Source organism: Perissodus microlepis, chromosome 10 (assembly GCF_051167445.1).
Source record: "Perissodus microlepis isolate ML-2025 ecotype Zambia chromosome 10, ASM5116744v1, whole genome shotgun sequence".
NCBI classification, from domain to species: domain Eukaryota; kingdom Metazoa; phylum Chordata; class Actinopteri; order Cichliformes; family Cichlidae; genus Perissodus; species Perissodus microlepis.
The window spans coordinates 9,685,127-9,710,425 of record NC_140470.1 but is presented as its reverse complement, the minus strand read 5'-3'; the positions used below and the strand labels follow the sequence as shown (position 1 = coordinate 9,710,425).

The window sequence follows — 25,299 nt, the reverse complement described above, 5'->3', positions numbered from 1 at the left end:
GAAATAAATGCCATGTAAATTAATTTCCCCTTAAGCTTTTGTGCACATGTTTTCATAGAAAGTCTGCCATGATTTCAAACTAAATCACTCTGTAACAAATCTGGTCTAGAGAGAAAGATCCAAACAAAGGTTAATCTGTCAGAGAAATATTTTAGGTTGTAAGTTCTTGTCACGGTGTTAATTTTTATAGCGACCACATAATTGCGGAGAACTGCTGCATTGTTAGTGCTGATGGAGGCTTTGAACTTCATCCTAAAATTTATTCCATTTACCATAAGCTCTCCAGACTCCAACAGCAGCTCAATCAGATACCATGGCCGCTCCATCTGCCACTGCGCTCCCATCATCATCTCACTGCAGCCAGAAAAATCAGAGGGATATCCTCAAGGAAATATCACTTTACACTTATTGTAATCAAACCAAGATATAACTGCAAGCATCCATTTCAAAAGGCAATAAGGCTTTCTGGACAAATCCTGACAGGCAAAGAAAGGCCAAGCTCAATATAGCCCTCAGATCACAACAAATTAAACACCTCTATTTTTCTTCATGGACTAATCCTGATAAATAATAGGAAAACACAGGTTAAGATGAAAGAAAATGTTGACAAATGATCAAGGAGAAGTCAATTAAAGGGGCCTTAATGAAGAATTGATGCGGGTTATTAAAGCTGCGGTGAGGATCATCAAGCAGCAGGCAGTTGGAGCAGATAGGAGATGGTAGACAACAGGCCCTCTGTCACCGCTGGACCAAAAAATCAATATGTTGCTGTTGGTAACAACAGTTTCTCTATCCACTTAACACATGTGGATCACATGGAAATCCATTTATCTTACAGATCTACAAACACAACACAATAAACAATCAAACAGAGAATGATATCTTGACATCAACTGGCAGCGTAACTTTAGAAATGTGTTATAGTAGAACGCTGTTGCCTCTAGGGGCTGTTACTTTTTATTTATCCGCTTTTTTTTTGAGTGTGTTTGGGGGAGAATGTGCCAAATTGAGGCCAAGTAGTGAGCACAATCTGGTGACACACTAATTAGCGATGATCTAGGTGAAATGCTAGCTGTGTTAGCATGTGTATAAGTGTCTGTGGGCGATACACACAGTTTGAAGGAGCAGTCTGACAGCTGCTTTGCCTCAGGCGTAAAGCTCATTCAAGAACAGAATGGCGAACTAAGTTAAATAGAGAAGGCCGCTTAACCATGTTAAAAATGACTGTCCGATCTTGCTGACACATGGTGCCTGGAGATGGGAAAGACGATCGTTTTCAAGCTCAGAATGAAATTGAATTAACTATCCTGCATTCCTCTGGGCATGCACTTTCAACGCAACCCCCCCCCCCAAAAAAAACAAAACAAGACAAAACAAAACAAAACAAATCTACAATCAGCTTTCTTCTTGATTCTACTGAAGTAAAGTAAGAAAACAGCTTGAGAGTAGCAAAACAAGAAACTCAAACTTTATCAAACTCTGAATGGGCCTGCAATTACTTTGACCAAATTAAAATGTGATCATTGAATGTTCATGTAATGTGTCAGCCTCTAGTTTATAGACCGACAAGCTACAACCCATTTTATTATTTCCCAAAGCATCTGACTCCCAATAAAAATGCTGCAAATGGTTGTCTCATGCTCTTGATGTGGGTGTGTTAAGAACATTTTACTGGCAATGTGCACGTCTGACTAATTCATCACCCTCTGTGACATCCACATCCAACTGACAGGCAAATCCCTTTCCTTTTATTTGGTGAATGTCTGGATGGAATGCGTAGCAAGTTGGTAAAACAAACTGCCATCAAAGCCTATACAAATCACTAATAATATAACAATTATAAAAATAACATTACATGAGAATAATATTCCAAACTCACTGTTTAATATTTTGAATACGTATTTGTATTGTATCCAAATACATATTACATATTGTATCAATTGCACTTGATTTAATTTAATTCAATTTCCTTTGTATAGCACCAAATGACAACAACTGTCACCTTAAGGTGCTTTATATTGTAAGATAAAGACAATCTTATCTTACAATATAAAGCACAATGTTGGAGAGGAAAAACCCAGCAATCGGACAACCACTTTGAGCAAGCACTTGGTCACAGTGGAAAGGAAAAACTCCCTTTTAACAGGAAGAAACCTCCAGCAGAACCACACTGAGGAAGGAGCAGGCTTCTGAGCATGACCAGTTGGGGGGGAGGCAGTGTGGGCAGGACAAGAGACAAACTATAAAAAATAAATGTTTTAAAATTATTGGTAATGATTAAATGTAGTAGTTCTACATAGGGCTGGGCTATATCATACCGTTCACGGTAATACCGGTGTAATTTTGGGCAACGATAGGAAAATGAAATATCGCGATAGAATATGGGTAAAACGCGCATGCGCAGTGCCTATGTTTACATACGCACATGGCGGCGATGCAGAATGAGAAGAGCAAAAGCGGATCGTTAAATGAAACGGATGAACTAGAATTGGTTTGTAAAAATGCTGCAACTTCAGTGGTGTGGAACTGGTTTAGCTTTCGTCCATCAGATACACAACAAAGCACTATTTTTGGTAGAGCATGCTAGCGGGCCGTCGTTATTACCGTGTTGTTTGGAAAATACGGCACACTTAAAATCAATCCTTTGATTTTTCTGAAAATCGACAGTGGCCCTTATGTATGAATTCTGGTTGTGTTTACTGACCTCGAAACGATTTATGTGGTACACGGCGCTCAAAAATCTGTCAAATGTTTTAGTACGACTTTGCTAAGCTACGAACCAGCACCGCTAGATGGATTGTTGGACCATTATGGCTATCGTAGTCAGGAGCCTGGCGGAGTGATACGTACTGTGCTTCAACATAATATTACCGTATTGTGTCTGTATAACCTCTTTTTAAGTTTTGTGGATATTATACATGGTTATGCTGAGGATATGTCGGCCAATTTCCACTGGAAATGCCTTTTGGTTAAACTGTCAGCAAGGAATTTGCACTGTTACATTTTTATATAACTTTAATGCACATAAAAAAGCTGCTTGTTTAAGTGAAAATACATTGATGGTGTTTTTTGCACTAATAAAGTTGTGGAGTTGTAAAGTATTTTGTCTAGCGTCAATTATATCGTCAGTTATATCGTTATCGCAAATTTTCAAATGTATATCATGATAAATATTTTTGGTCATATCGCCCTGCTCTAGTTCTACATAAACACACAGGAAAAGAAAACAGATGAGTGAAGAAAAATCCTCAGTGCATCATATAAAGCCAGGAAGGATTCAGTGTCACCTGATTGACCCTAACTATAAGCTTTGCTAAAAAGAAACGCTCTAAATCTCAATCTAAAAGTAGAGATGGAACCACAGGAGGTCCACAGTCTGAGAGCGAAGAGGTCCATTTGGATAATATGGTAGTGTGAGGTTTTCAGGACCTAGCCAGTGAAGAGAAGCTAATATGAAATAAATAGTCTAGGTAATATCATCCAGAGTAAGTATCTGGTTATAGACTGCGTCTCTAGGATTTCTATTTAGTACAATAACCTCAGTTCTGTTTGAATTTACAAATAATAATGAATAAATTAGAAGACATTCACCAGGTGGCCACCAAAGATTAGTATCACTAATTCACTATCTTATGAAACATTTCTTTTGTTCCTATGTTTTTGTGTTTAATCTGCTTTCATATTCATATATTCAACATCCTTTGTCTAATATATTCATTATCCCTCCTGGACATGTCCAAATGATCTCAAGCTGCATTCAACCTGATACATCATAGCATGTCACTAACATCTCACTCTTGACCTTTCCACTTGTCGCCCTCTGATTCACAGACATGTAATCTCTCATGAAGGGAACCTGGAAGTCTGGAGGTATGCACTGACATACCTCCAGACTTCCAGGTTCTCTTCTATCTGCTCCTTACTTGGTGTTAGCATTTCAAACCCGATACAGATAACTAGGACACTTCAGTCCTCCATAGTGTTTTCAATAGCACAGGCAAAAAATTACAAAAATGAAGAGGATTTAAAAGAAATAGAAGATTAAACAACACCATCAATAGCAACGCTATTTTGAAGTTGTCTGCAACAAACAATAATACAAAACAAAAAAAGGTTACAGGTGGGTACAGTTGGCTGATAACGTTGGCTGCCTGCATTGATATTATTGTTTTTTATAAAGCCACTGCCTCAATGGTAACTTAATAGATGGATAATGTGGCTATCGAGTAAATTGCTAACAGTTAAACAGCTAACGCTTACATGTGTACTCCGCAGTTATGATAAATGTTTAGTACTTGTTCAGTGTTACTGAAATCAAAGTTTTACTGGCCTCTTGTTATGAAGGTCGATTACTTGGCAGCTAGTGAGGGGAGGGGCTATGTGTCTTGTTGTTGGCATCAGTGGTCCAATATAAATTTTTTGTTTCAATTATTATTTCAATTAGTATCTGAGTGTCTATTTTTGGACAGCCCTACCGTCAAATAACACTTTTGTTTCGTACAATTTTACACAATTTCTGCTTGAAAAAAGGCAAAGGAGGGCAAAGTAAGAGAAACATAAGACCTCACTTAGCTTGTTCAGTCTATGATATATCACTAGTCATTAGTAAGAAAGGCCAGGTGATCCCATTTTCAAAGCTTTAGAAATACTCCTCAAATCTTGTCCCAACAATCAGCAGCTGTGCACCTCTAAGCAGTTCCCTCTCATACTTGAGATGGGAATGTGAAAACAAAATAGCACTGCATTTTTAGGAAGCTCTTCCCACTGAAGATTTATTAAGAAATAGAAGTTAACTGGAATAGGAGGTTGAGATGGCTGCTCATCGGATTGCTAGAAAGGCAAATCAAAACCCCTATTTGGCTCAAAGAAGACCTTTAGGGAGGTTTAGCTGGCTCTGGAGTGGTGGTGCACTTTTCTACTGTGCAGCAACACCTGCACAAGCATGACCTTTATGGAACATTCATCAGTAGAAAACCATTCCTGCAGGAGAAGGAAGGGTGCAAAATGTCATGAAAAGAACAGCTCATGAAATGTTCCACACAGGAATGGATCGATCATGCTTTGGGCTTGTGTTGCAGCCAGTGAAACAAGGAACATTTCACTAGTAGACGGAAGCACAGGCTCAGTTAAATACCAAGCAAGTCAGTGTCTGTCAAAAGGCTGAATACACAACAACTCAAAATACTAACTCAAAATCCACAACGGACTACCTAAAAAATACCAAATAAGTTGAAGGTTGTCCATGCCTATGACAACTGTGATTAGAAATATGCACAAAGTCTCGGGAATATTAGCGTAAGTAGGTATAAAAGGGTGAACTGCAAGTCTCTCTACTGACAAGCGTAGTGCTTGCCAAAAGGATGGTACTAAATACTAACTTTGCAGGCTTCCCAGTTGTTTTTTTAAATATATATATATATATATATATATATATATATATATATATATATATATATATATATATATATATAAAGGGGAAGGCTTGGGAAATAACGTGAGGAGAATGGTGGAAAGGTAAAATCAGCCATGGCCACAATACAGGCAGGTGCTGGTAGTAAGGGTAGAGTGGTTTGCTGGCTGTCATGTTAGAGCTCTTCCTCCTGGTCTTAAATCACACTGATAGTTTTTGAAGACAGCATGTCAAACCATAGCTATGAAAGAATTATACTCTTAGCATAGGTTGAATAGTTTCCGTCTGGTCTGGTTTCCTCTATTGTATCTAACCAAGGATTTACACATCTAAAATAGTGACACAAACCCTGTTGCTGTACAAACCTTCTGTGGACCTCAAATGTCCCTAAAGCCAAAGGCCAGCACTTTTACATCACAGTCATTGCTTCATTTCACTTTACACATGGCGGTCTACCTTCATAACACGTCACTCGTCAGTACTTTTCTGCCTGCGCTGTTCATATTTTCAAATGGCCATTCTGCCATGAAGTTTCCCTCGCAGCTCATTTCAAACCAATTCAATTTCAGTAGTGTCAAAGGAGAAGTAGCATGGTTGTTAACTGTGATTTTATAAGCCACGGACGAAAAGAGAGAAAAATCTCTTTCTAGGAGGCAACAATCTTGACTTATCTGAACCAGAACAGTATGTTATTGCACATTTTTAAAATGTTCTTTTTTACTTTAGAGCATTGGTCAGTTTAATATGCAAGTAAACTTAAATTTTTCTTGTAAGGACTAAGCGTTAATATTCAAATTTACCAAGCAGCCACAGTTCTGTTTGACTCTTAGATAGACTAGTCTGTAAAGTTTTAATGAGTTTTGAATATTATTTAAAAAAAATTAATATCAAACTACAACTACCCATGTTGAAAAGAATGAAAGAAAATGTTTTTCACCGATCATAATTGTTTTCAGTCAATTAAACACAGCCCTGTATTAAGATGTTAAACATGTCACATCAACAGTGGTCTACTGTATGTGTGACAGCGGGATATGGGGATAACCTGGTAATAACACCAGCACTCCAGACACTAGTCATTTATGTTTTTGCTTAAACATGTTCTTTTTGTCAAGAGGGTTAAGAAGGATTTGACAAGAATTCCCTCATGGTGTGTTTGCAAGGCCGACAAAATGGAGCTGTAGTACCGAAAGCCCTCGTCTTTTTTGATTGAATGCTTTCAGGTAACCTTGCGAATAATGAGACCTCGCTCAAAGAAACAACAACAAGAAGTCGGGCCTGACATTTCTCTGTAATTCCTTGTCTATGTAAACTGTCCCCGGTCTAACTAAACATACCCCTGCTGGGTTAAATCACCTTAATGTGAAATGAGTGTATGCTTAATTGAACTATTACTGCAATCTGTGTTGTCCCAGTAACAAGCATGGCCTTGCCTTTTTACTATCATATAATCAAAGTCTAGCCACTTATGTTTTGAACATTACAACAAAAATGTGATTAGGTTTTTCTTTATTATGGATTTAAAATGATATTACAATTTGAAATTTAGTTACACTCCCAAGGGGAAATAATACACATAAGGAGCATTAGGAGATTGTGCGGTTCTTACTTGTGTAAAACCATGTCAGTTTTAAAAAAAAAAGCTATGCTACAGAGATCACATATGCTGACAATGCAGTGTGTATTTGGAGAGAACCAGAGGTGTATTGGAAGATTTGAAAAGACATAACACGAAGTGCAACTGGAAAAGCAGGAAAATTGAGCTGTAATACTAAGACGGGGTGATAAGTAGATGTAACGCTGTGCACAGAGGCTCCTGTTAAAGTGAGAATGAAAAGAAAAGACCGCAACAGCAGCTAGGCATAGTTTTATGAAGAAATGTTACCATGTCAAATTTAAACTTTGATTTAGCAAAATCTATTATTTTTTGTTTCAAATCTTTTTTTCCTTTTTTTTTTTTTTTACCTGATTTGCTTTGGTTTCCACACAATGCTTGTTTAGGTTCAGGCACCAAAAGTACTTGCTTAGCTTTAGGGATTTTTTTGACATTGTAAAGTACAGGTTAAAAAGCTCTTTTCTCTAGTTTACAATAGCATTCCTACAGACATCATACAACCACTATGTCTCCTTCATAATCTTTCATAAATTATTGATTACAACAGATGAGCAGATAACGTCTGGGCTTATTTATAGGTAATAGTGGGAGCCTGCTTACTTGTAATATGTATGTTGGGCTAACATCTGATAACAGCATTGCAACTGGGCGGATAACTTCTTAATAAAGTAGTGGTAAAGAGTCCAGCATGAGCAAGATTTTACTTACACACAACACAATTTATAATACTATAGGTGCAAAAACATATATTTTGAAATGGATAATACACGGTAATTTTGTAACCAATTCAAATCCAAAACCATGAGCATCAATAAACCTTTTGATTCAATACTGAATAAGTCTTTACACCAGCAAAGGTGCTTGTTTAGTTGCTCAGATGCTTTGAAACGTTTGATGCAATTACACCAGCGTGTTACTGTCTCTCTGTTTGGAATTCAATGACTGTCTTGTGTTTTTAAGTACATGGCATTCATTCTGTTCACATGTTCTTGTTTGTTTAGTTGGAGTCTTTCAGCGCTGCTGAAACCCATCTCCCTAACTGTTGTGGTAATGCACTGTAGTCCAGTTGTGTTCTGCACATCCAAACAAATGAATAATTAAAATGTTTTTTAAAACAAGGCTGGATTGGATAATCTGCGTAGCATTTTCTCCTCTTTGGCAACGCGGCAGCCTTTTTCCTCTGAAAATTAAACCAGGCGAGCTCTATAAGTGTGAATGCAGCTACTCCTGCAATATCAGCAAGGGATCCCAAGAATAACAAATTGAGTCTTTCGGGTTGTTTTTTTCTTACCCTTTATTACACCGAAAAGGGAAAATGGCATTGAAAACCATAAATATCACCTCCCGCAGTAATACGTAGCATTTTCATACTCTTCAGAAAAGTCTGAAAAGTTAAAATACATACAATAAAATACATTTGCCTCAAAAGAATTAAAAATACACTCATCTGATTGGATGAGTTGGCATGGAAACTGATATTAGGTGGACTGTGTATCTGCTAAATAAGGTTCTAAGGTATATTCTGATTGTTTGACTGATATAGGACTTTTAGGACGAACAACAGTACCGATATTTCCTGATAATTCCTTTTTCAGACACACAAAACATAAACACAACAAATCTAACACTTGTTACATGTAGTTATTTAATTACTCATTTACACTAGGCTCTGCCCAACTGCTCAGATCAGCTGGTTGTGTTTGTAGGAAACACTTGTTGCAAACAGTGAATTTGCATAGTGCCCTCTGGTGGACAAGCTATGCAACATTGACACTCATAACGTAGTTGAAAGATCTTTACTTTTTTAACCTTCATTTATCCACCCTTAGACTTAAATAAAAACTGAAATAACAATCACAGCTATGAAAGCTGACTCTGCTTTTAACCAAGTGCTTTCACTGTATAAGGCTTAATGTAACTTAAGTAACTGAAAGGGAAAATGTTGTGCATTAAAAGAGCAAGCAAACAACTCACATTGTTATAGTAAGGATTCAAACAAAAATCTGCTTTTTACGATCAGGCACACTCACGATCTGCTTCCACACTGCACATGGCACAAGTAGGTTTTTTCACACAACAGCAGGAGGTCACCTTGCCGAGGAGTTGAAAATGTACACCGGTCCTTAGCAGCTCCTCCTCAAACAACTAAATATAGAGCCAATGCTTCTGAGCCAAAATTAAAAATGATCTGAAGGGAAAGATCTCCCATTAATTACCATTATCTTGTTTAGCGGAGGGGTTTTTGGTGAAAGACTGCTGTCAAAGCTAAATTCATTAGTAAATATATTACTCCTGTGGCTTTGCTGCAATAAAAGTCACAGTGTGTTTTGCAAATTGCCTGCAAATCTTTTGCTGCCCTCAAAATAGCACCGTAACAATGACCAGACACTGAAAGATAAATCCAGATTGTGCAATCTGGACTTCAACATATTGAGGAATCATTATCAGTAATGCACAAGACCAATCGGTGACGGCTGCAAGAAATATGCTTTTCTTTTGATCTTCAGGAAGCCATTATCATATGTTTTACATCTATATTTCATGAAAACTTGCTGCCAGGGGAATCTGTAATACTGTCTGAGATGCAACACTGTAGAACAAGTGTTATTACACTCTGGCATAAATCGATGGATACTCAGAGCGCATCAATATTATAATAACTTGTCTACAGCCATTTTAAACTCATCCATTAAAGTGCAGCTATTATTTGGTAATGTAGATGTGCATCATATTGGAAATGTGACAGATTTTAAAATAGATTTACAATAGAAAACTAAAAAAAAAGCAAAGAAACATCACACGATATATGCGTGAGAGAGCAGGTGCATTATAACTGATCATCAATGAGCATGATAATGGGCAGGACAATCGTCTATAAGTCGTGCAGCCGGTCCCACGGAGTTCAGCAGCATGGAAAGCGGGCCTGCTTCATCGTCTTACAATGGGGCATCATTCATAGTAAATACGCTCTGTGCTATTTAAGGTAACATGACGCAAAACAGCTACAGAAAGTTAAACACTGACTGTCACGTTCACTGGAAGGTGTACTCTTAACAGATGGGATGGCTGCAGTCATGATCTTCTGGGTTAGCTTACATAAAGCACTGAGACTTGCTGTATGTGATGTATTCTGCTGGAATGATTTGTATGCCCAAAAGTGTTGAGAGGTTTCCTGTACTCCAAAGGTACTGCTGTGAGGTCAGCTGAATAAAAGATGGGGGTAGGGGCAATCTGGGTTTCAATGCTGGTACTGACTTTAAAAATTAAAATAAAAATGAGGAGAATACGAGTAGTTAACTGGATGAAGATTGTTGTTTACTAAATTTGATCTGCTCTTGAGATTTTTCAGTTCTCTCCTTTCATAGTTTGCACACCAGAGAGACTCTGCCATGCCACTTGGCTTCATCATCATTAGCAGAATAACACAGAGCAGTGTTAACACAGTTCACGTGGACTGCTGTTTCCAATAAACTGCCCTGAATCTATGGGCTCAAAATGTGGTCATAAATATTTTGTACTTGTAAAAAAGATTTGTATGTGTAAAAAGAATTTGTGTGTGCGTAAAAAAGATTTGTATGTGTAAAAAAGATTTGTGTGTGCGTAAAAAAGATTTGTATGTGTAAAAAAGATTTGTGTGTGCGTAAAAAAGATTTGTGTGTGCGTAAAAAAGATTTGTGTGTGGACTTAGACCAAAAAAACCCCTGCAAGTTACAAGTACGAATTTTGACCCTATTTTTCTTCCTTTCATCTGATTGGTCAATGTCATGTCAATCACAAATGTAACAATCCAATCAGAGAACAGATGGGTTTGGCTGTCGGAGGGGCGCTTTTTTTGAACTGCAGGTCTTTGAAGGGAATAAATGCCCTTTTACATGCCAACCCAGCGTTTTCCTTCATCACCACGAAGGAAAACAGTCTGTGGTCGTCCGAGTTTGGTGATTTTTGTGTCACAGGTCTACGTGTTTAATATAGGGACTTCCACAGCCTTTTTAACAGCGCTGCGGACCGCGGGGTGGGGGCGGGCAGTGTTTTGGAAATGACAGTCTTCATTACAAAGCTTTCTTCGTTATGAATTAGCATACATGTTTTTATTGAACATTTGAAGAACCAGCAAAAAAACCAGAAACTCTTGTAGAGGACATAAAGTCAGAGATAGAAAAGACAAGGAGCAGGTGCATCTAGTACAGGTAGAGCTGCTGCAAAAACCCACAGAGCCCAGCAGCCAGCGCAACAAATTCTGGATCCTTTGCTTTTAGTTAGCAGTTAGCATTAGCAGCACATCCTGCGTCCGATGTGAAAGGACTTTTATGCTGCGCACTGCGACTCACAGCAATGGTCCCGGGTCAGCCCTGACTTTGTGTTAAACTAATCCTAAAGTAATAATGGTATTTCTAACCACTGATATAGCACAACTTTATCCTTTCAACAGCTGCTGAAAGTTAGGGGACCTAGCTGCTATCTGATATTTATATAGAGATCCTCCAGCTTCAAACTGTATTACCCTTCAAGGACCTGCAGTTCAAAAAAGCGCCCCTCCGACAGCCAAACCCATCTGTTCTCTGATTGGATTGTTACATTTGTGATTGACATGACATTGACCAATCAGATGAAAGGAAGAAAAATAGGGTCAAAATTCGTACTTGTAACTTGCAGGGGTTTTTTTGGGCTAAGTCCACACACAAATCTTTTTTACGCACACACAAATCTTTTTTACACATACAAATCTTTTTTACACACACACAAATTCTTTTTACACATACAAATCTTTTTTACGCACACACAAATCTTTTTTACACATACAAATCTTTTTTACAAGTACAAAATATTTATGACCACATTTTGAGCCCATATGAATCCTTTGATGTAAGTGTTTGACTGAACTACCTGACATAGTGTAAGGGTGCATCTGAACTCCCCATACTATCACAGTGGTCCTCGATGTTCAATCATTTCAAGTGTCCTGAGCCGTGTCTTGTTATTCTGTACTTTTGCTGAATTTATTTTCAGTTGTTGAGGAAGTCCTAAGATTAGTAATGCAAGCAGAATATTCCGTTCAACTGAAAATGATCGTCAAGGTCAGCCTTTGTTCTTCTGGTAAAACAATGGTCACAATGCAAGCGGCTTAGAGGGTGGCTTGTAGAAAGCAGTAGCACGCTCTGGAGATACAGATGATCAGGTGAAAATATGGATGGTGTAATATAATGCAGATTTAGGTGTTTACATGAAGCTGAATTACCCATAAATCACTATGTACAGTAGAATTCCTAGCATGTGTAGCACGTCAGCAGAGCAGCTTCTCCTACAGGTGACAAGCTGAGGAACTATATTTAGGAAACACTGAAATGTCATATATAGCCAGTGTAGATCCCTGGTGGTCTAGTGGTTAGGATTCGGCACTCTCACTGCCATGGTCCGGGTTTGATTCCTGGTAAGGGAACACCTTTTACTGAATTTCCCGGGGGGAACCCACCCGAGGGATTAATAAAGTTTCATCTGATCGAATCGAATCTAGATATTCAGTAAAAATACACACAAAGTAACTCAAAGTGTAACAGAGTACATAAATAGAATTTTGGCTGTATTTTGCACATCTAACATGGGTTTTTACACCAAGTTGAGCAAGATACAGCATCTAGTGACTTAATGTATAATAAATAAAACACAACAAATCATCCTTGTGGGATGACAATTTTTACACAGGGCAGCAAGTTTAATGTTCAGTTATTTAAATGTTGTGTACAGTGCATGTTTTAGGTAAGAGACCAAGATTCAAAAGAAGACAGAATTTGAAAAAGTTCCAATTTTCACATTAAAGCTCGCCACTTAAAGTGATGCTTCAAAGCTTGCTCTTTTTATTAAATCCACACCCAGGGGTTCATATTTTTCAGCAATGAATGCAGAACGTCTGCAGCTTTTGTCCGAATTTTGAAAAACATTTTTAAACATCACTAGTATTTGGTATGCCGTTCAGCGCTGGTCAGAGTTTGAGGATTGCTGTTCTGTATTTTAAAATGAGAGCGTATTACATTACGTAGCATCTTTCTATTGGCCACGTTCTCACATTGTGCTTAGCTTTAAATATTGATTTGGTGATAGAGACAAAAAGGACAGTGGACACACAATGACTTCTTAATCACCGCATCAGTTTTCACTGACTTCCCAAATTATGACTTTACCTTTATTTGTTGGGCTCCTGTAAAGCAGTGATTGAACTGCCAAGCACCAGCTGACATGAATCACACACTCTTGTGTACTTTACACCGAGCAACAGTTCAATCCTGCAGCAGTGGCAGAAAGCAAGTGGTTATCTACAGTTCCTGCAGTTCTGCTGTATTTCACACTTGTCGTCAGTGTCCTTCAGCCGATGAGACTAGCGTTCGCCAGTGTCATAAAGCAGATATCAAATCCCCATCTAAAAATGTAGATGCTGACATTTAAATAACAGCAAAATGGGCTGCCGCCCTAATAAAAAGTATCATGTCAACACAGCCCACAGCTCCATAATAACCATGACAGGAATATTTATTATAATATTTTTTTTAGAATACATGTCATATTTCAATGCCAGCTGGAGTTTGTACACCACTGCAAAAACAAATAAATAAAATAAAATTAATCAAATATTACAGCTGCTTAATGGATCACGTGCGATGAATTTAAAAGGTGGATCTTTGTGTTTCAGGAAAGGTCACGTGTCCCTTTTTACTGGGCTTTTGCCTGTGTCACTAATAAAAAGACGCATTAACTTAGTGCATATTTTAATGGGTTTTGCCGTGATATTCTTCTCGGAGCGCGCGAGACAGGATGGCCCTTATCCTGGCTTATCTTATGGATCACTGTTATGTGATGTTGTTTCAAAGGAGGTTGCACAAGATGGTTACCATGGCATTTGCACAGGCGTTTTCTCCAGCTTTACTTTGCTCACAGATAATGGGTCAGGTCAAGCTATTCTACAGCTTCTCCTCTCTGTGGTTGTGATATGACTGAGAGCTGGGTCATTTTAACCTCCCTTTCCTCTGACTCGACATCTTCGGGCAGAAATTAAAATCTCCGAGCCTCCATTACAGCAGCTACAGGTTTAAACTCAGCATACAGTAAATGTTTTATATCAAGAAGGGTTAAAGACACTTGGCTAAGGTACGGGATACGATGAAGGGATAGCAACAGCTCCCACAATTCAAATATAAACGAGCTGCAGATGGGTTTTAGTGCTGTTTTGTCCTGATTTTTATTGTTCCATTTTTTTAAAAACCCCACCATTAGAGTGTTAAAGACTCCAAATGTAAGAAGTGATGTCCTATGTGCAGCTTTATGGACAGCTAGTCAGTGGTATTAAGTGTACTGCTGCAGTGACTATGGGTTACATCTAATCCCAAAGTTCAGAACAACAAAAATAACAGACTTGTGAAGAATGTTCTTGATAAATCTCTAAGGGCTCAGGTCAGTCCCACACAGTACAATTGTAAACGGCATGAGGGCTCTTTTGTGGAATTTTTGGACTCTTGATAAACACTTTCTCTAAGTGCACAACCCTGAAGACTCTCGTTGTGGAACTCACTCACAACTGGAAAAAAAGGACTGAGAGTCAAACCCAAGAAGTATACATGGAAATATGAACATTAAAATAAGAGCATGTTAACTCTGCACAAATAAAATTTGTTTAAGTGCACTGGGTGTGCGTTACTCTAATGAAGGCTATTTTGTGTTGGGTATTTCTAACAGAAACAAACTCTAGCGTTCACACTAGTGATAAAACCTTCTCTGGATTAAAACACGATGCTGACTTTGCCATAACCTGAAAACATACTGTTTGTTTTGGAAGTGTAAATCTCTTCCACCTCTTCTTCAAGGTCAGCTTGGAGCACTTTGAACTGGATTATATGAGAACATATAAATACATTAGGAAATATAATATTTTTGCACAATTCAAAGTATCTTATTTCAAATTTTTTATTTCAAATTTTTCTATTGTTAATCGAAAATACAATTTTGACACCAAAAATAATCTAAAGTGTCTCTAAAGTGAGAATTATAGCGTTGAGCATTCCAAGCAAATAATACAAAAGTAAACCCAGAAGGTATTTGAAGAAAATTGTCTCATCCAAGGCTTAGTCCCTGATAGTTTTCCTTTTTTGTGTGTTTTCTCTTTCATCAAAGACAATCAAATGACAGTGATCACAAACTCCTGCCTTGTCTCTCACAGTGCAATAACACATGGAGTAACATGTAGGTTCAAACTGAAAAAAAGAAAGAAATATAAATGCAGTTGGCTTTTGGTCTTGTGCAGCCAGATGAAAGCAATCGTGTGTGTGTGTGTGTGTGTGTGCCAACCTCAAACATGAAGTAACAAATGACACTTCATTTTACCATCGCTTATTACCTCAATCTTACAGTTATGAATCCATAAACCATAGAACAGCTTGCAAGGTCAGGATGCTAACGTGCATGAGCCTGTTCACCAGCTGCCATGTTCTACATGCTACCTGTTATTTCAAGACATGCAGTGACATCACTTAGCAGCAGTCACACAGGAAAGCACTGATGAGGAAATTCAGCTAAAAAGAAAAAGACAATATCCTGAAAGTAATAGAGGTATGAAAAATAATAATTAAAATCATATTGCTTTAAAATTCTGGGCTATGATGATGGAAACAAGCACTGATATGCGACAAGGCTGCATCATCCAAACAAACAAATACACCTATACAAACAACCCAACAGCTGTGCTGCTGCAAGAAAGCTCTGACTTTACGAGAGGAGAGAGAATATTAAAGTGAACACTTCTGAGCACTTCACCTTCCTCACCCAAACATACTTCATTAAACATTAAGACTTAACACGTTTTGTTCCAGATTGTAAGTCCCCCACCTTGTGTTCTCATTCAATCCATTAAGCAGCCGTTCTTTCCTTTTCGTCCCTTTTATCTTCACTTCTAGGCCATTTTCTCTCTAGAAACCGACTGACACCGAGCTTGCCACAGTATTAACTTTATTGGCCCTTAACTGTAGTTTATTGGACGTAGTGCTCTGGGAATGGTGGCAATCTCTGTATGCTCTTGAAGATTAAAAAAATAAATAAAATCAGATGAAGCACATGTATTACCTGCGGTGTATATGAAGAAGAATGGTCATGCTACAATTCTGCCATACTGTAGCGTGCTATTTTTTTATTTTTTATTTTGTCTGATATGTAGTGAAACAAATTCCCACTAAAAGATGAAGCCCAGGCAAGGCTTCCCAGTCTTCAGCTCCATTCTGCTGTATTTGAGTAAGCCTCCTAAAATGCCAGCGCCGAGGCTGACGTTACGCCGGCCTAAGAAAAGCAATCACAGCTATTTGAACAGCACGCCAACAAGAGTAATACGAAATTCTTCAAAAGTCTACAAAACCACTTTATTGGTTTTCTGATGGATTTTAAATGTCACTTCTCCGTAGCTACAGGCCCCATATCTCTGTGTGTGTGTGTGTGTGAGAGAGAGAGAGAGAGAGAGAGGGAGAGAGAGAGGAAAAAACAACACACATTCACTCCTTTAAAAATGAAAATATACCATTTCTCATGACCTGTCAGAACAGAGGTCCTGTTGTCTTCCATTAACTGAGCACTGCCCAACCACCGCTGAATATTAATGGAGCCTTCCCTGGATCATCAGCATGTGCATTTAATTCACAATCCTATCTGCAGCTTCTAGGGCACAGGCTTTTTTTTGACTGTGTGTGTGTGTGTGTATGTGTGTGTGTCAGAGCTGTTGTGAATTTGTTGATTAGAGAAGACGTCTTCTGAGTTCAAGGCCTGTCACACACTGTGCTTGAGATGAGTTACGTTGCAGCACAGAAGCATAATTAAGCTGTCATCAATAAGTGTAATGAAAAAAAAACCGGGATCATCAGAAAATAATCAATATCTCCACAATCGAGCGGGATCGGCAGCCCCGGCTGAGAATAGCAAGCCGGTCTGATTGACGGTCCCCGTGCATGATGAGCTGATCTCCAATTAAATCGCAGCCGTATCTCCCCGCTAGCCGCGCGGTTAAAACCACTTGGATACGCAAAGTGGACCGATCGCGTTAAGATGCCACAGCTTATCAACAGGCAAGGCCAATAGAAGGCTCCCACTGAAAGGAAGAAAATGTGTGCTATAGCAACAAAGTGGCTCGAGGATTTTACATGGGAATCTCATTCCTCAGTATTGACAGTGCGTCAGGACGGGCAACGTGCGCAATGTGCGAAGTCACCAAACATATTGCGCACACATGAAGCCCGCGGTAGACAGCAAATCTCCAGTCACGTTTGGGTGCTGGTGGTGAACATATGGCTTACCTAAAAGACGCGATGCAAGCACCGGAATTAAGATGAAGAAGAGGATGATGATGATGATGATGATGGCCCGTCCATCTAAGCACGATTCTTCTTTTCTATCCTCCGTCGGCGTGTCGATGATCTCCTAACTAGGCCATTTCTCCCCGGCTCGCAATTATTTCTCAGGAGAGCAACGCAGTCGCAGGCTTCTGCACATCAGCACACCTTCTCGGTGTCCGTCTTTCTCCGGCTTTTCCAAAAAAAGCACACCTCATACTGGCCCCCTCCTCCTCCTCCTCCTCTCATCCCTCTCTGACAACACCCCTGCTATGTTTCCTTCTCCACGGAATATTTGACTTTTTCTTTTCTTCTTCTTTTTTTTAATCAGGCGGAGACGCAGCAGCGAGTGCGACCCAAACACGGGAAGGAGAGAGGGAGAACGAGAGAGGGGGGAAAATGAACTCACAGGAAAATAAATGCGTAACGCTATAGCGTCAGGACTCGCGCGTCGCTTCAAAAGTCAACGCAGCGATCTGTCCTCTTTCTCTCCCCCCATTTGCCCGCGCTGATAATAATCCGCGGTGTGCGCCCCCGCTGTGCCGAACGGCCCCCTTTAAAGAAAAAAAAAAAGATTCAGGTTGACTGACTTAAAACACGAAACAGCGCTCCAGCGAAGACACCCCACCGAAATCAGGTGTCCAATCTCTTCTTCGCGCGCTTGCGTGGTGCTCTCTCTTTCCCTCTCTCTCTCTCTCTCTTCACTTGATCTCTGATGCTAAGGAGAGAAAGCTCGGAATGAGAAAACAGAGCCCGCACCTTCCGATCAGCCCCGGTGCTTTTGGAACAACACCTGAAAGGCTGTGAATATCAGGATGATGCAGTGGTATTTATTTTTGAAGCCCGCACTGAAGGAGATCCCACTGCTTTTCAATCTCCCTCTCTCGCTCTCTCTCTGAGCGCAGTCTCATTGACTCTCGCGCAATATTTCAGTCTCACTGCTAGTTGTCATGACGAGGAGGCGAGACGCATAATTCGGCGGAAAAGGGCGCTCGATCTGCTGAAATACTCGCGTGGAAAAGCAAAACGCGTTTGCTTCCAGCGTTTATAGGTGACGATCTGTGCCAGGCTGACGTCAGATTTTTGTTTTCTTCTTTTTAATTTTTTTAATTTATTTTTTGTTACTTTTTTGGTGGGTGAAATATGAAACACCGTAATATACGAATGCACGGGTTACATATAGAGCAATAATAATACAAATAACAGCAACAATAAATACTTACCTATAATTTCTGCTTCCTGGTTGAGTATATTATTTAAGGAAAATGAGCATGGATGCAGAGCTCAGCTGGTACACAGTAAAGACTACCTGCATTGATGTGACCACTAGGTGGCAGCACAAGCACAACATGCCAGCCAAAAGTGACCAGTTAGTGTCCCTAATAGCGTATTCAAATTAAATCGTTGGGGTTCGCTTCTATGCTGTGAATTGGCGCATTATAAATACAACTGAGCTGAATCAGTCGTGTTGGCAATCAATTGTTTGATGAATCTTGCGATACTAACTTTCTATTAAGTTCTGTTTTGTTCTTCGCTCACCCTCGAGGGAAATATGTGGCCCTTCAGCTGCTAGATGCTTTCTCTGTTTGTCATTTGGTCCTCGGCAGGTAGCATGAAGCAGGGGGCTTTAAAGCTGTTTTTGATCAAAGTAATTGCGGCTGCATCTGGAAGCGATGCCGATAGGAGCATTGAGGAGGGTAAATGGACTGCACTTACATATAGCACCTCTTTACCCTAGCTCTTTACAAAGAGCGTCAGCATTTTTGTCTCTCATTTTAACCACGTAGACACCAAGACGACAGGAGGAAACTTGCTGAAATTTTGCCCAATGACACAGTGGGCCCTAAAAGTAAAACAATGATGACGGGGGCCAAAGAGAAGAGGTCAAGCAAGTCAAGTGATGATTGTTGGTCGATTCATGACTCATTAATGAGTCTTCCCATACAATCTGTGAGGTGTATCATTGCACAGTGTCATGTAATTAATATATCCTTAGTGTTTATTTTCTTTATTATATTGTTTTATGTACTTTAATAATGAAGGTTTGTAAAGCAAGGCCACTTTTGACTCATAAACTAAGTTCAGACAGGTTGCCCTGGTAACGGACCTCAGAAAGGGGAAGTTATTGCAAGCTGCACAGGAAGTTTTAGTGCACAGGCATATTAATAAATCAGACAAATAAATCAGACACAGAAAAGAGGAACTGAGTAGAAGAAGTTTGTTTGTAATGAAACTGTGTGTGTCACGTGTGACGTGTGTGACGTCTGAAGTACCGAAATAACACTATGTAAGACACATGTTGAGCTAAAAATGTTAGAGTTTCTGCAACTGGCTTTTGGGGCTGTGCAGGGCTCTCTCTTCCGGAAGATGATTGAATAAAAAGAAATATAAATGTTTTGACCACTATGAGTCGGGTTTTCTCTGTTCTATCATGGGGACAAAAGAATCGGGGTTGATAACAGCAAATTTTGGGTGTTACCAAGCTGTGGTCAGAAGAAGCAGAGTGTGAAGATGACACTCAGTATGCTCGCTTTGAATCCACAGTTCAACGTCACAACCCTCATGATGGAATCTTTCTAGTCACAGGAAAAAATGAACCAAGATGTTCTGTAATTTACCCAAACAAGCCTCTTTCGCTGGATGACTGAGTTCTGAGTTTAGACTTTCAGACAGAGGTTGATACGTCTTTACGGTCAGTGAGTCAGGTGAGGAGTTCAGTCATTCGATATAGTTTGGAGCCCGGGATGACTTGTGCAAAGTCTTCGTGGTGACTGGACGTACAATCAGAACACACTAGAGGGATGAAGTATCCCATTTTGCCTTCAGAAGGCAGCTTGATGTCTCATGGAAAGAAAGATGTGGCTGGAAGTATGTCTGAGCCACTTACTAAATGCAGATAGGTGGCAGGAAATGGATAGATGGATGGACAGATAGATAAATGCACACTAGATTAGCCTTCAATTATGATAGCCATTAGTGCAGAGGAACTGCACCGTGACCCTGTAACTCACTTAAGCAAATGTTAGATGATCTTAGCAATATGTCTTTGCTATGTACAAAAATGATGACTGCGCAGTGCAGTGAAACACAGAGCACTGGTCTCTTTGAGTAGTTTAATTGTGAAGTGAAGAGGTGTAGCTAGTTTCACCTGATGTAGGATGCAAAACTGTGACTTCATTACTGTTAGTTTAAACTGACCCTGCCTTTTTAAAATCCCTTTTTCTGCTTTCATTTCTTAAATGTATGTACAGTGTTTAATCATCCATTTCTAACCCCAGTGAAACAATACTGTCACTTAGAAGTGTTCTGAAGTATTCTGACATATGAAATAAAGGGGGCTGATATTACAAGGGCACGATTTCCAAGGTCAAGATTTCGGTATGTTAAATGTGTCTTATAAGGACATAGAATGCACCAAGGAAGAGTAATCACACACCGTTAGCAAAGTCTTGTTGTCAATCTGGACAGAGAACCTAGAAAAGGGAGCTGATATGCACTATTTCTTCTGGGCCGGTGCAGAGGGAAATCTTTTTTTTTCACCATTCCTTGCACAGAGGGCAGATCTCAGGTGTCTTGTTAAAACGAGAGGGGAGATATGGTAGGTACAAAGGTCCCTGAGGCTCTGGCCTCTCCTCATAGGTCAGGGAGGACATTAAAGGGAGTCAACAGCTGCAAGAGTATCATCTGCTTACCAAATATTATTAACTGCAACAACAAAGCAGTATGTGACCAGGCTGGGAGCTGGAGCCTTTGCTGTCAGAAACTGTGAGTGGGAGAGAGTTTTTTTTTTCCTGGATTGCATCACAAGCGAGATTTTCAAGGGAGAATAGTGAAACTCTGCACTGCTGAATTAAACTGTCGACTGGCTTGGATTGCATTCAGCTGGGGTACAAGCCTATTGTAAATCAAGGCTGTGCATGCTGATCTCCCATCCATGGGTTGCAAAAGGTGGTATATGACTGGAAGAATTTGTAAATTGCCCTGATGTTGATTCAAAAAGGTACAAGAAAAGATAACTTTGTATCCAGCGGTCAGGACTGCTGCAAAGTACACGTTCTCTCTAGTCCGATAAAATCCCATTTATAACCTGTAATCCTGTATTAAAACGCTGCCGTGCTCATTAAATAGACTCTGAGCTTCCCATGCTAACTGACTGAGCAGCATCAAACAAGCACACAAGAGAATTAGACAAGCCACGGGATCCAGTTTATGAGGAGACAGCGCATTTCCTGTATTCAGATGTTGTAGAACACCTCCCTCTGCTGGATAGATGCTGTTATTGCATTTCTAGACAGTCAAAGGTCTATTTGAAGGCACCCCCGTTTTGTACTTTAAAAAACTACTAATGATCTTAAGTAAGTACCTACACTCATAAAAGACTTGAAAAGCGCCAGTGTAGTAGGACAGCACACCATCATCAGTGGAAACATTTTGTGAATACTTACATTTCAAAACGAGTTAAACAGTCTTAATCTAATTCACTTATTACAAAACCCCTCCATTCAATTAGTTTTTACAGTGTCTGCAGAGAGTAATCAGTAAAGGAAAGCAAGCCGTGTCCTTGATATTCTTTATAAAACTCTGGATGCTCTGTGAAAAGAAGAAGGTCATAAAACTGCATTGTTAAAATGTAGAGCCCACTCTCATTAAGTTAACGGCTGTACTGCTGCTATAAATGCACTGCTGTGGAGCTGAGGTCCTTATCCTGCTAGCTGTTTAAGAAACAGGGAGGAACATGTGATCAGCGACTGAGGTTTGAGTCAGAGCAGTCAGACAGAAACTTTGGAGCTTTAGGTTATAAATGGGAGTGAAAAATACTCATGACAGAGAGAAGGCTGAAGGATGGTGACTATAGTTTAACCATTTCCATGTCCATTTAGCATGTCATCAAGGATCTCAACACAGTAAGTGTTAAATATCCAGGATGGATGTCTTCTCTTTTACCAATCCATTATTCAGTGTGAAATATCCAGATGACCCTGTCATATCATAAAGGTAACCATGAATCATGTATAGTACTGTGAAGGTAATTAGGCTAATATTAAAATAATGATAATGTAAAAATAATCTTACTATGATGATCGGAGCATATGTATGTATATGATCTGTATGTGCCTTATCTCCTCCTTAATGGTTGGGACAATCTGAATAAAACTTGAATATGCATGAGCAAAAATTCAATTCAATTCCATTTTAATTCTATAACGCCACATCACAACATCAGTTGCCTCAAGGCGCTTAGTATGCATTTTCAGTATATGAGTGCACTTGCTGCCAAATGCAAAGGTCTGATTGGTCAGATCTGTTTATCCGCTGAAAACTTGGAAAAATCGAGCTTGGTTGACTTAAAAAAAATAAACGCTTCTGACTCATCCGGCAAAATTATGAGGACAGTGTGAACAGCTTTGTTAAGAATAAGTGAATCCACAAAAGATTTTTAACGCATTAAACAGTACCACGCATTTTACACATCTAGTACTCTGAAGGTTAGTTTTCTGCTGTACCTCAGTATTTTTACTTTCTGTTGTTTTTTCCTTCTGTGAGAACGTCAACCCCATCCTACCTATCGTCACCTGTACCAATTACTTTCCTGTTGTTTAATGAGACAACTATCTGTTTGTATCACTTCTTGTGCCATCCTGTTCTTGGATTTAGTCCCTGGTTTCCAGACCTCACCCTTTTTTTCTCTTGGGTTTCTATTCCTTCACTTTTTAGACTTTGTTGTTATTGGATTTTTTTGTTCACATCAGCCATCAAACCTCACTTTTTGCTGAAATATTCTGCCTCCTGCATCTAGGTCCTCACCTCTGCAAGCCCTTAAAACAAGCCCTGCAGCAGTCTGAAGCTTAGAAAAAGTCTTGAGAACAAAAGTGCAGGGCAAAGACTGAGGCTGGATGATGGGAATTAATAAACAAACTGCGTACAAACCAGTACTGCAGAGTGACATTGCACAGGGAACACTGGCAAGAAGCAAAGTGTAGGAAACACGTGGACAAGAACAAGACAGATGGATGACCAATATTAAGAACCGAGGACTTTAAATGTAAAACGAGATGCTACAGAGACCAATGACAGCAGCGCAGCTAAATACAGGAAGTAAGACCAAACAAAAACCCCAAAACATAAAATGACTAAAAAAAGACATGCGCATGGAAACATGGAAGGAAAAATGGCAAAAATAAACACAATATTAAAACAATTAAGAAGGCCAAAATACAAACCAGACCAAACCAGTGTTGGGTGTAATATGCTACTGCAATCACATTACATTTTTTATTAACGTAAAGTGGCGTGGATATGAACGTCACTTTTATGTTTTACTGCATAAAAGAATAAAAGCACGAAGATGAAGCACAAACTACTTCTAGGAGAGAAACAGTGGCATTTATGGTCTTTGCTAACATCTGCACAGATAGCATGCTAACACAAAGCTAGCAAAAAAAAAACAGAGTTAACAGCTGAGCGGCCCAGTAGACAGAACCTGAACTTCAAGAGGTAATGAAGGCAGTGATGAGCATTTAGACTTTCAGCATTGTAGCCTCCATTTCTGCCTTTATACTTTTTTACATTAGAATCACTGGCGATCACTTTCAAGTTTCTTTGTGCTCATTGGGAGAGGGGCTTATGTTGGTGTGTGGCACTGTAGGCTAATATTTACATTGTTAACTGCTAATTATGTGACAATGCGTTTCAGGTCATTTTACGCAGTAACGTGAAAGTAAAGTTTAATGAATTACTTTCTCCTGTGTGTAATTAAGTAACCTACTGCATTAGTTTGAAGAAAGTAACATTATTAATACATTACTTTTCTCTCTCACTTTTTTTTTGAGTAACAACCTCAGCACTGCCGCAAACCATAACAGCATCACACAAATATCATATTGACTCAGGCTTTCTGTTTTTCTGTATAACAGTTTCTGACATTTAGCAGTTTAAACACACTAAAAAGGAGCTTAATTGTGTTATTAAGTTTTTTCTTCAGTATGCAACACAAGTATTAACATGCTGTCCTTGCGCTCCTACATAGATGTCATTGTAACCCCCTAAAAAAGGGGTTTAAAATAGTTCTTTAAAGTTTGCAGTACAGAAAAAATAAATAAATAAAAGCCACATTCTGACAAACTCTAACGGTAAGGGGAAAAGGCTATATTTAAATCACTATGTGAAGAAAAAGAAATTATATTTGAGGAGGGCAAATAATTAAAGGTCATCCAGTCCAATCTACAAGACATGATGCTGAGAACATTAGGAGCCGGATTGCAGATAGAGACAGGGCTGGAATGATGATTTGTTCCCTATATTTAACACCCATTTAATCTCTCTCCCTCTTACTTCCCTTTCACTCCTTCTCACTCAGTCCCCCTCCCGTCTGTACGTAACACTTTACAGTCTCCATAGCCACAGCTATGTCTTTAATAGGATGAGCAAAATCATGTTAAAGGATTTAAAACCTCTGCAGTGAAACGCTGTAGCGTTGCCAAGCTCACTCTCTGTCGTTCAGCTCCTCATTTTGTCTCCCCTCAAACACTCTCCCTGCTCAGAATTACTTAGCACTGGCTCACACCATTCACTCCCACAGACTCCAGACTAATGAGAGAGGGCCAGCAAGGACGCAGCAATAAAAAAAAAGAGAGCAATAGTAAGTGGTTGACTATTTGTGCCACTGTGTTTTTCACACTTTTATGTTCAGCGCAAGCCACATTAAAAGTTCAACATTTCAAAAAGAGCTCTGGTGCAAGCGTCGTTTGCAGGATCTAAAAGAGTATTAAATACTGGCGAGAAAATGTTTCAGTATGAATGTTTGGAAAGGGGCGGGAAAGGAGTGAAAAAGTGTCTGGTATCGAGGAGCACGACTTGAGGCTGCTGTTGGAATCAGAAATGTGAAACACAGAGGGTACAGCCTGTCCCAGTTTTCCCATCAT

At 39.4% G+C, this 25,299-nt stretch overlaps 1 protein-coding gene across 2 annotated transcripts in view; it reads right to left on the bottom strand.

Annotated features, from left to right (window-relative positions):
* Window positions 1-18,343, bottom strand: part of nlgn2b (neuroligin 2b) — a 66,978-nt gene extending 48,635 nt beyond the window's left edge. For both annotated transcript variants that reach the window (XM_084941823.1, XM_084941824.1), the window contains exon 1: window positions 17,342-18,343. The gene's annotated coding sequence lies outside the window, so the exon portion shown is untranslated. The remainder of the gene's footprint in view (window positions 1-17,341) is intronic.
* Window positions 18,344-25,299: the final 6,956 nt, after the last annotated feature.